At 46.1% G+C, this 12150-nt stretch overlaps 1 long non-coding RNA gene across 1 annotated transcript; it reads right to left on the bottom strand.

Annotated features, from left to right (window-relative positions):
* Positions 1–1418: 1418 nt before the first annotated feature.
* Positions 1419–11592, bottom strand: LOC117522196. The gene is made up of 3 exons (XR_004564165.1): positions 11468–11592; positions 7198–7199; positions 1419–1514 (listed from the first exon to the last, which is right to left on the bottom strand). It is a non-coding gene; the product is annotated as an uncharacterized LOC117522196 (long non-coding RNA).
* Between the last annotated feature and the right edge of the window lie 558 nt (positions 11593–12150).

Below are 12150 nucleotides of genomic sequence, written 5' to 3'. Positions count from 1 at the left end.
TTCAGCAAAAAAAAGAGTAAATTTCTATCTCATATCATTAAAAAGTTATTTACAATTTAGTAAAGCTTGGTCCCAGCCGTCATATACGATGGCATCGCCCCAGAGGGTTAATGGCGAATGGCAGTAATTCCCAGAACCCTTCCGGATGACCAGGAATCTGAATGTTTCAACCTCTTAGCAGTAAACTAAAGTTTTTCATGCTAGAATAAGGCTGACACAACGTGGGCTTAATAGAAGCGTGACCAATGCAATGAAGCACATTTGACACATTACTACTTAAACTGAGTTAATCAACTGAGTTGAACTGAAACGGGAGAAATGTGAGGTGATATATCGCAAAGTTATTACAACATCCTTATAAACTTACTTGTATGCTTTTGTCAGCCGATCAGTGCAGTGTGACGGTGAACTACGGGGGCCGGTGATGAATACATTAAGCAGGGCTGTAAGGCAGCTCTCAGTTGAATGGAGTCAGAGCTCCATCTACTGGACAAACAGTGCAAGTACATTTACATTGCCGACACCAACATTATTTCAGTAACTGTTCTGTTTAGGAGAAATTTCGGCCAATAGTGAGTACTCTGAAAAGAGCTTATATCTGCCGATATATCGGTCGGGCTCTAGTGCTAATAATTCCAGCTATAAAGATAGGGGATACAAATTCTGTCAGGCTGACAGATGGTGACTTCCAGAAAATGTATCCCCTATGCAACTCTACTAAATAAAGACAAATTTCCTCAAACTTACTGTAGTAATTGTGGATGAGCTAAAGTATATATGAAGTTGAAATATCTGATGGTAAGGCGCAATATCAACGATAAAGATAGGGGATACAAATTCTGGCAGGCCGACAGATGGTGGCTGCCAGAAAATGTATCCCCTATGCAACTCTACTAAATAAAAGACAAAACTTCCTCAAATTTACTGTAGTAATTGTGGATGAGATAAAGTATATATCACTATGAAACACCTGATGGTAGGGTGCAATATCAGCAGTAAAGATAGCGGATAGCAAATACTGGGAAGCCGACAGATGGTGGCTGCCAGAAAAAGTATCCCCTATGCAACTCTACTAAATTAAGACAAACTTCCTCAAATTTACTGTAGTAATTGTGGATGAGCTCAAGTATAAATGGAGATAAAACACCTGATGGTAGGGTGCAATTCCAGCTATAAAGATAGGGGATACAAATTCTGGCAGGCTGACAGATGGTGGCTACCACAAAATGTTCCTCTATGCAACTCCCACTATCCATCCATCCGTCCATTTTCCTTCCGCTTTATCCGGAGTCGGGTCGCGGGGGCAGCAGCTCAAGCAAAGCCGCCCAGACCTCCCGATCCACACACAACCTCCCCCAGCTCCTCCAGGGGAACCCCAAGCTAGCCAAGAGATGTAGTCCCCGCCAGCATGTCCTGGGTCTTTCCCCGGGGCCTCCTCCCAATGGGACGGGCCCGGAACACCTCTCCACGCGAGGCGTCCAGGGGCATCCGGAAGAGATGCCCGAGCCAACTCACTGACTTCTTTCGATGTGGAGAGCAGCAGCTCGATCCGAGCCCCTCCTGAGGTGAGCCGAGCTCCTTACCCTATCTCTAAGGGATTGCCCAGCACCCTGCGGAGGAAACTCATCTCGGCCCACTGTACTCGCAATCTCGTTCTTTCGGTCATGAGGCCAAATCTCATGACCATAGGTGAGAATCGGAACAAGATCGATCGGTAAATCGAGAGCTATGTCCCCCTACTCACTCTCCTCTTCACCACGACGGTCCGATACCAGCGACCGCATCACTGCAGATGCTACACAATCCGTCTATCGATCTCATGCTCCATCCGCCCTCACCGTCGTGAACAAGACCCAGAGATACTTAAACTCCTCCCACTTTAGGCAAGGACACTTCACCGACCTGAAGAGGGTAAAGCACCTTTTTCCGGTCGAGAACCATGGCCCTCGGATTTGGAGGTGCTGTTTCATCCCGTACGCTTCACACTCGGCTGCAAACCACCCAGTGCACACTGAAGGTCCTGATTTAAAACGAAGCCAACAGAACCACATCGTCCGCAAACAGAAGAGACAAGATTCTGTGGTTTCCCAAACCAGACCCCCGCTACACCCTGGCTGCGCCTAGAAATTCCTGTCCATAAAAATAATGAACAGAACCGGTGACAAAGGGCAGCTCTGGCGGAGGCCAACGTGCACTGGAAACAGGTTTGACTTACTACCGGCAATGCGAACCAAGCTCCTGCTGCGGTGGTACGGGACCGATAGCCCTTAGCAAAGGACCCCGGACCCCGTACTCCCGGAGCACCCCCCCACAGGGTGCCCCGAGGGCCTTCTCCAGATCCACAAAACACATGTGGACTGGTTGGGCAAACTCCCATGAGCCCTCAAGCACCCGGAGTGTGTAGAGCTGGTTCAGTGTGCCGCGACCAGGACGAAAACCACAACTGCTCCTCCTGAATCCGAGGTTCGACCATCGGTCGAATTCTCCTCTCAAGTACTCTGGAATAGACCTTACCAGGGAGGCTGAGGAGTGTGATCCCCCTGTAGTTGGAACACACCCTCCGTCCCCTTCTTAAACAGAGGGACCACCACCCCAGTCTGCCAATCCAGAGGCACTGTCCCCGATCGCCACACGATGTTGCAGAGGTGTGTCAGCCAAGACAGTCCCACAACTCCAGAGACTTAAGGTACTCAGGACGGATTTCATCCACCCCAGGAGCCTTGCCACAGAGTAGCTTTCTAACCAACTCGGTGACTTCGGCCTGGGGTAATGGATGAGTCCGCCTCTGAGTCCTCAGTCTCTGCTTCCTCTTCGGAAGACGTGACGATGGGATTGAGGAGATCCTCGAAGTATTCCTTCCACCGCCCGGCAACATCCCCAGTCAGGGTCAACAGCTCCCCACCCACACCGTAAACAGTGCTGGTGGAGAGCTGCTTCCGCCTCCTGAGGCACTGGACGGTTTGCCAGAATCTCTTCGACTCCGACCGATAGTCCTCCTCCATTGCCTCCCTGAACTCATCCCAGACCCGAGTTTTTGCCTCTGTGACCGCACGGGCTGCGGCAACGCTTGGCCTGCTGGTACCTGTCAGCTGCCTCCGGGGTCCCACCTACCAACAAGATAAGTAGGACTCCTTCTTCAGCTTGACAGCATCGCTTACTTTCGGCGTCCACCACCGGGTTCGGGGATTGCTGCAGCGGACAGGCACCAGAGAGCTTGTGACCACAGCTACGAGCAGCCGCATCAACAATGGAGGTGGAGAACATGGTCCACTCAGACTCCATGTCTCCAACCTCCCCCGGGATCTGGGAGAAGCTCTCTCGGAGGTGGGAGTTGAAGACCTCACTGACAGAGGGTTCCGCCAGTCGTTCCCAGCAGACCCCCACGATACGTTTGGGCCTGCCATGTCTGACCGGCTTCCTCCACTCCCAGCGGATCCAACTCCCACCAGGTGGTGATCGGTCGACAGCTCTGCCCCTCTCTTCACTCAAGTGTCCGAGACACGTGGCCGAAGGTCAGATGATACGACTACAAAGTCGATCATCAACCTCCGGCTCAGGGTGTCCTGGTGCCACGTGCACTTATGGACACCCTTGTGCTCGAACATGGTGTTCATGATGGACAAACTGTGACTAGCACAGAAGTCCAACAACTGAACACCACTCGGGTTCAGATCGGGGAGGCTGTGCTTCCGATAACCCCCCTCCAGGTCTCACTGCCGCCGCCCACGTGGGCGTTGAAATCCCCCAGGAGAACACTGGAGTCCCCAGTCAGAGCGCTATCTAGTACCCCTCCCAGGGACTCCAAGAAGGTCGGGTACTCTGCATTGCCGCTCGGCCCGTAGGCCGAGACAACGGTGAGAGACCTGTGCCTGAACCGAAAGCGTAGGGACGCAACCCTCTTGTTCACTGGAGTAAACTCCAACACATGGCGACTGAGCTGGGGAGCAATAAGCAATGCGACCCCAGCTCTCCACCTCTCCCTGTGGGCAACGTCAGAAAAATGAAGCGTCCAGCCCCTCTCCAGGAGTTGGTACGAGAGCCCAAGCTGTGAGTGGAGGTGAGCCCGACTATCTCTAGTCAGTATCTCTCAACCTCCCGCACAAGCTCAGGCTCCTTCCCCCCCAGCAAGGTGACATTCATGTCCCCAACAGCCAGAGGCTGTGAGCACGGACCGACCGCCAGGCCACCCACCCTCGACTGCCACCCAATCCTCTCTGCACCCGACCCCCATGGCCCCCTCTGCAGGTGTTAACCCACAGGAGGGAACTCCACTAAATAAAGACAAAACTTCCTCAAATTTACTGTAGTAATTGTGGATGAGCTAAAGTATATATCATTATGAAACACCTGATGGTAGGGCGCAATGTCAGCGATAAAGATAGGGGATACAAATTCTGGCAGGCTGCCAGATGGTGGCTGCCAGAAATGTATCGCCTATGCAACTTCACTAAATAAAGACAAAACTTCCTCAAATTTACTGTTGTAATTGTGGATGAGCTAAGGTATATATGAAGTTGAAATATCTGATGGCATGGTGCAATATCAATGATAAAGATAGGGGATACAAATTCTGGGAGGCTGACAGATGGTGGCGGCCAGAAAATGGATCCCCTATGCAAGTTCACTAAGTAAAGACAAAACTTCCTCAAATTTACTGTAGTAATTGTGGATGAGCTAAGGTATATATGAAGTTGAAATATCTGATGGTAGGGTGCAATTTTAATTTAACAGGTTAGTCCCATTGAGATCAAGATCTCTTTTGCAAGGGAGACCTGAACATGTATAAAGTTTCCAATTCACCTAACTTGAATGCCTTTAAATGTGGGAGGAAGTTGAAGCACCCGGAGGAAAACCCACACAAACATGGGGAGATCATGCAACTCCACACGGAAAGGCCCAGTGGGGATCAAAGCAATGACCTTCTGCTCTGAGGCAACATGCGCTAACCAGGGTTCTACCTAGGATAAAATTTAGAGTAGTGGTAATGTCGAGGGAGCGAAGCGACGGGGGTGGGGGGGGGGGGGGGTGTGCGGAAGGGGGAAAGCTTTTGAAAATTCAAGCTAAAAATTGGCCATTCTCGGGGTACCCAAAGGGGAAAGCCAGGTAGGACAGCCCATGTCCCTTCATCATGTCCAGAAGGCTGGGGAAGTTTCTTGAGTGGGCAATCTCATTCTGGGTTAGCCAGTACATGGCCCTCAGCGAGGCAGTCGGAGTCCATGGACATTTTTAAGTCAAGACTTAAACCTATTTTTATTCTCTTTCTTATGAGTAGTTTTATTGTGTAATGTTTTATTCTTTTACTTCTGTTTTTAATTAGGTATTTCATTTTTTTTTTTTTTTTTTTTTTTTTTATGTTGAACTGTTCTGTGTGAGGCACCTTGAGATGGCTTTTGTTGTTTGGCGCTTTATAAGCTGATTAAATGAAATTGAACAATATTTTATGGAGTCTTAAAGTAAATAAATAGAAATTGGTTACTGGATCCTTAAACTCTGGACATAATAAACTCTACATGTGGAGTCCTTGATCTCTGGACAAAAACAGAAATAAAATGTTAGTTTTTGTCAAAAGCATTTCCTTTCAGACATAATTATTGGCATGAATGTCTTTCCATACCTATGAGCTGCACAGGGATGAGACTGGCAAATTCGATTTTCAGAGGAAAATAAGGCAGGGTCCAGGGGCCGCAGGCCCGGCGGGTCCAGGGCATTTTTGCTGTTTTAAAAACGTAAATTGCACTAAATGATATAAAAAACTACTATAAATGCCAGGTGTTTCATATCTATAAGTCAAACTGTAAACCCTTACTAAAGACCATCTACTGTACATGTGTATTTTGTGACCAAAAATATTTTTTCATAACTAGACTTACTTGATTTTCAGCATTCTCCACTTTCAGCATGGCACACTTGTCAACAAACATACTGTAAGGGCGGGAGAAAGGAAAGGGCGGAATAAACGCATATTAACCTTTGCGCTGATTGGTCATAAGCTTTGTAATAGCCAATGAAAACGGCCTTAAGTAAAGCTTCGACTGCACTTCGATACGTCTCAGTTTTTATGATTTGTTGGAGGGAAAACTACCGATATTGGAAGTTGAAAGACGACACAGTTACCTCCCTTACACTACATGGTCATTGTGCACCTACTTCAATACTGGTCACTGATCAGCACAGCGTTACTTCCGCATTTGGCTGACTGACGGACTGATCGAACTTGCTGCATCGGCTATAAACAAAGACCACTCAGTGTTCTGAATAGACGACAATTTTATTAAACAAAGGTACTCCTGGCATTAATTTTTTTTTTGCATTCTTAACCCCACCCCCTAAAATTTTCTCAACAGATTTGGACGTTTCACAAATCGATCCGGGGACTGTCAAATCCACGGAAATGTCTCATCCCGGCTGCAGCTCTTGCAGCTGTGCTGCAGGTCAGTGTTATAAAAGAATGCAGGACTTCTCATTGTTGGGAGGAAAAAATGTTTTAGTCGATTGTAGTTTATTGTCTGTATCGCAACGTTGTAAGGAGGTGTCATTTTATTTAAGCGGCGATTCGTTTTGAAGTTTAATTCCGAGCGGCCTCTCGAGCAGAAGAGCCGCGCAGCGTTTTGAAGCACGGAACGGAGGACGATTCTGGATTCTTGACTGCAACAAGACAAGAGTCCCAGTTAGTGACTTTAATCCACACAAAAGTGACTCATGATATTTTAATGCTTTCAGAGGGTTTAAGAAGTGGACTTACCCACTTCTGAAAGAGCCAATGAAAGAGCCATGAGCCACTGAATGAAGCATTGCTTCGATTCACGCTTCAACTGGATCGAGCTGCAGAAACGGTTTATTACAGACACTGTATTGAAAACTGAAACTGTCCAAATTATAGCGTAACGGGCCGTAACACAAGTTTGCACTACAGGGTTCTTGCAGGAATCACCAAGTTAAATTTTAGGACCTTTTTAGACCATTATGAGAAAAATTTTAGACCAACCTCAAGAACCCCCCCCCAAAAAGGACGATCACATTTGATTCTCAAAACCATGTCATTTTGTATTGGTTTCAAACATGTCAAAGTACACCAAAAGCAGAGAACAAGACTGAGTGATAATACACAACATATACAATACGATAAACAACATTGACCAACCGGAAAAAAGTTCAATTCTCAAAAGGCGCTATACAACCATATATCTCAGCTCCTACTCCTTTTGCGCTAATTCAGCCTCAATGGCTTTCACTTCAGCGACTTTGTCTTTGTGTGCTCTTCTCAGAGCATTCAACTTCGAAAGCAGCTGAGCCATCTTTGAGCCAGCTCTCTTCTCTGCCTCTTCAGCGAATGCCTCTGCCTCACTGGAAAGACAGGTGGATGCACTTCTAGACTCGTCTTCCTCTTCTTCAGGTCCTCCAGAGCCTGCTCGGCCAGCTTTCTTTCGACCCTGGGTTTCCTTGTCTTTTCTGACACGCTCCTGATCCAGAAAGAGTCGGTATTTTGACCGGGCTGCACCCACAGATGCCATAAGTTCCTTGGTGAGGGGGACCTGAGTGACACCTCCATGCATTGCAACAAAGTCACATATGAGCCTTTGGGCAACAATTGTGTTACCCATTTCACAAACACACGTTGTCCACACTATCGATTCTTGACTAACGGCAGTGGCATACACTTGGCAGAAACGAAAATGACGAAAATTTGAAAGGTACGGAACGCGGTAGTGGACATACCAAGCCAACTTATTAAGGGCCTTTCACAGTGAACACGTCAGAAGTGTCAAAAATCGGTCTAAAAAGCATTAGTTTCAATGAGACGTGTTGCTTTTAGACACGTCAGAAGCATCGCGTTAAAAGCTGAGCTAAAATGACGCTTGTGTACGGGAGCGCACATTGCCGCTTGGCGGCAGGCCGACAGGGTCAAAGTTCATCCAATCCAACTTTCGACACTGAGCTGTGACGTACCTTCGCACTGTCCAATAGGAACGACGCGTCGGGCCAAAACACAGAAGACGAGTGGCAGAAACCACTGACCTCTACAAAATGGATCGGTGGAAACCACTGATCTGTACAAACCATTAACAATAACGACAGGACTGCTCATTTATAGAGCAGTTTTCTGAAGAAAAATCATTGGAAATGTTTTTTTGTTGTTTGTTATCTCAAAATTTCTGATTACTGCTAAAAAAAAGTTTAGAACACTTGTAATAGCTAAATAAATCAATAAATGGTTCTTTAGAAACCTTTCATCTGTAAACTAAAACCACCTGTTAGTTCAGATTAGATAATTTCTTGTTTAACATAAGGAACCTTGGACATTTATTTTTAGACAAATAAAATAACATGGAAACTTGTACATTTTTTAAAGTCTGGTAGATTATTTAGATCTCATTTCAACTAGAAAAAGACACTAAATAAATACAAATGTGTATTATAAATGCAACAGGAAATAATTTAACAATGACTGCAGTGTGATTGTAAAGTAGGATTTCTGTGACATAAACCTCATGATGTTTTTTTTATATATAGTCATTTAAACTTGTAATTTTGTCAAAATATGTAATTGCCTTTAATGTTGTTATCAGGACAGTCATTTCTAAAATATGAATTTGAGCACAATAAGTGGAGAGCTTCTACATGTGTAAATGTCTTTGGACTTTGATTTGTGGACATTTTTAATGATCCGTTCATTCATTGTTAAAATATAAAATAAACAGCTTTTTAAAAAATAATGAAATAGTTGCTGTTCAAAGAGCCTTTTATTTAGAAGCAGGTGATGTTCTGCTGAATTCTCGGGACCAGATGAAGGTCTCTTCTGCAGTTTTGAACTCTGGTGGTGTTGCTGAAAAGCACAGATGTTTTATTCGACTGGACTTCGTGGTGTTCAGCTCATCAATGGAAGTTTGGTTGTCTGCACAGCAAATGTTCCTGATTGGGACAAATAAAAATATTCTTTTAAATATAAAGAAACACTAAACAGTTTATATATAAAAAAGGGAAAAAACGAGAAAAAAAAAAGACAGGAAAAAAACGCCCGAAAAAATAAGTTATTTAAAGTTGAGCTTTTGTGGTGTCTGAAAAAAGCTGTAGCTTTATTTGGTAAAAATAAAGACCGAACCATTTAGAAATTAAAGCGTTCACTCAGATCAACTGTGCTAAAAGGCTACGCTAACATTAGCCGATCATTACCTTCACAGCAGTTCAGCAAACATCACGTTTTATTTTTACATTATTCTCACCTCGATAAAGCTGCAGAAGTAAACTCCATTGGGAAAACTGGGACTTCGCATATATCCAAAAAGTGGGAGATTTCGGACTGAGTGGGTTTGCTCCATCACCCCGGCTGCCTGCCTCGCTCTGCCCAGGAATGATGCCTGAAGGCCGGCTTCTCCATGCGGGTCGGCCCGCTGTCGCGGTTCGATCGATATCCCACCAAGTCATCAGTCCTCCCTCGGTCGGCGTCACTCCGAAAAGTAGCTGAAAAAAAGCTTCTCCCAGCAGGGTGATGGGAGAATCGTTCTACTGCTGTTTTTTAAAGCTTTTTTGTGGTTCAGGCGACGCAAATTCAAGATGGCGATCGCTGAACTTTTTTCAGGTTGTGAACCAGCCAGAGTGTGACATGGCCACAATCTCCGCCCCCCTTGCCGCTTCCGAAGCGACGCGTCTGACGTCACGACGCGTTGGAAAGCGTTTCATTTTTCTGTTCTACATACACTTCTCGGAATGGACGGAGCGAATGTAATTTTTTAAGACTTGAGTAAATTAAATTTTAGACCTGCGATTAAAATGTGGGTGTTTGGCCTAAAATTTTAGTTTCTGAATTTAAGACTTTTTAAGACTTTTTTATACCCCGCGGAAACCCAGCTAGCTAGAACCCTGGCGAACCACAAAGCTAGTGTGCTTATTAATCTGTAAGATACAGATAGATATCAGTGGTGGTGGCCAAGTATTTAGTGCACTTGGTTTCAGTAACAAAGGTTCCTGGTTCAAACCCCACCCCTGCCACATTTCACTGTGTAATGTGACGTTGCAGAAGGAAGGGCATCTGATGTACAGCTTGTGCCAAATCAACATGCAGACCCTCCTTGCATCTGCTGTGGTGATCCTGAGTAAAATAATGGGAGCAGCCAAAGGGACTTAATATATTTGTAAATTTTACAAAAAAAAAAGGAAAAAAAAAAGGTTTAATATCAGCATGGCCATGGCATTTCACCATGAAAAAGAAAATTTATATTTTTTAATTACAGGTTTAAACTGTAAAATTTACATAAATATGTATGTGTAAAACCATTTACATATTCATTGTAATTTTGACAGAATTCCCCAGACTGTCTGGAAGCGCTGCACTGAGTGAAAGTGGGGATACAAATTCTGACGGGGGTTAAGTACTTTGACGACACCGGGCCATTAAGTCGGGGTTTTTACCAAAATGTCCGAGGATTCTGAACGCACCATACAAGCACAGTCTGTCGGGGGCGCGCGTCTATATATTTAGAAAAAAGAAATAAAGTTAACTTTAATCTGTTTAGCTGCTATGCTAACCAGCTCCAAACTAGCCCCGCTGCTAACGTCTTGCTAAACTAGTCTGTTAATGAGTCCTCAGCATCCATTACGGTCTTTTGACTCATGTATAAATAAAGAGTGTTACCTGCTGCAACGCACCACTCCACGGACTCGGATAAATGAGGTGAATAAAAGATTAATATTAAATGTTAGAGAAGAACAGCGAACGTCACCGACCAGACTGTCACCTCCGTCCAAGCAGCACAGTGATTGGCTCAGACACATCAGCCAATCAAAACGCCGCTACTTGTTGAAACGATAAAAATACTCCAAAGTGCTTTTTAATTATTTTTTCATCGTCTATTTGTAGACGTTGATTAAATGTTGGCCTTTAGACCATGTTTAAACATTTAAAGTGGTGCAGACTGTGAGAGTTTTCATAGTTTCTGACGTCATAGAAATAATGCCCCGTTAGTCTGCAGTGAAAATCCCCTCAAAGTTTAACATTCTACCAACCTCCCTCCCTTTGTTATATAAATGAGCCCACACACAAACTCACAGAACACCTGAGAAATAGCCTCTTTCAAGATGAGGAGCAGAGGGAGGAGGACATTCCATCCAAGCCTGACAAGTCTGGAATCAAGTTTTGGATTGCAGCAGATCTGGACACGAAATACATGTGTAATAGAGGTGGGCGGATCCATCCATCCATCTATCCATCCATCCATTTTCTTCCGCTTTATCCGGAGTCGGGTCGCGGGGCAGCAGCTCAAGCAAAGCCGCCCAGACCTCCCGATCCACACACACCTCCCCCAGCTACTCCGGGGGAACCCCAAGGCGTTCCCAAGCCAACCGAGAGATGTAGTCCCTCCAGCGTGTCCTGGGTCTTCCCCGGGGCCTCCTCCCAGTGGGACGTGCCCGGAACACCTCTCCAGCGAGGCGTCCAGGGGGCATCCGGAAAAGATGCCCGAGCCACCTCAACTGACTCATTTCGACGTGGAGGAGCAGCAGCTCGACTCCGAGCTCCTCCCGAGTGACTGAGCTCCTCACCCTATCTCTAAGGGAGCGCCCAGCCACCCTGCGGAGGAAACTCATCTCGGCCGCTTGTACTCGCGATCTCGTTCTTTCGGTCATGAGCCAAATCTCATGACCATAGGTGAGGATCAGAACGTAGATCGATTGGTAAATCGAGAGCTTTGCCCCCTACTCAGCTCTCTCTTCACCACGATGGTCCGATACAGCGACCGCATCACTGCAGATGCTGCACCGATCCGTCTATCAATCTCACGCTCCATCCGTCCCTCACTCGTGAACAAGACCCCGAGATACTTAAACTCCTCCACTTGAGGCAAGGACACTCCACCGACCTGAAGAGGGCAAAGCACCTTTTTCCGGTCGAGAACCATGGCCTCGGATTTGGAGGTGCTGATTTTCATCCCGAACGCTTCACACTCGGCTGCAAACCGCCCCAGTGCACGCTGAAGGTCCTGATTTGACGAAGCCAACAGAACCACATCGTCCGCAAACAACAGAGACGAGATTCTGTGGTTCCCAAACCAGACCCCCTCTACACCCTGGCTGTGCCTAGAAATTCTGTCCATAAAAATAATGAACAGAACCGGTGACAAAGGGCAGCCCTGGCGGAGGCCAACGTGCACTGGAAAC

This window comes from Thalassophryne amazonica, chromosome 12 (genome assembly GCF_902500255.1).
Source record: "Thalassophryne amazonica chromosome 12, fThaAma1.1, whole genome shotgun sequence".
NCBI lineage: Eukaryota > Metazoa > Chordata > Actinopteri > Batrachoidiformes > Batrachoididae > Thalassophryne > Thalassophryne amazonica.
Note: the sequence above shows the minus strand (reverse complement) of the source record. Positions and strands in the feature narration are given on the sequence as shown.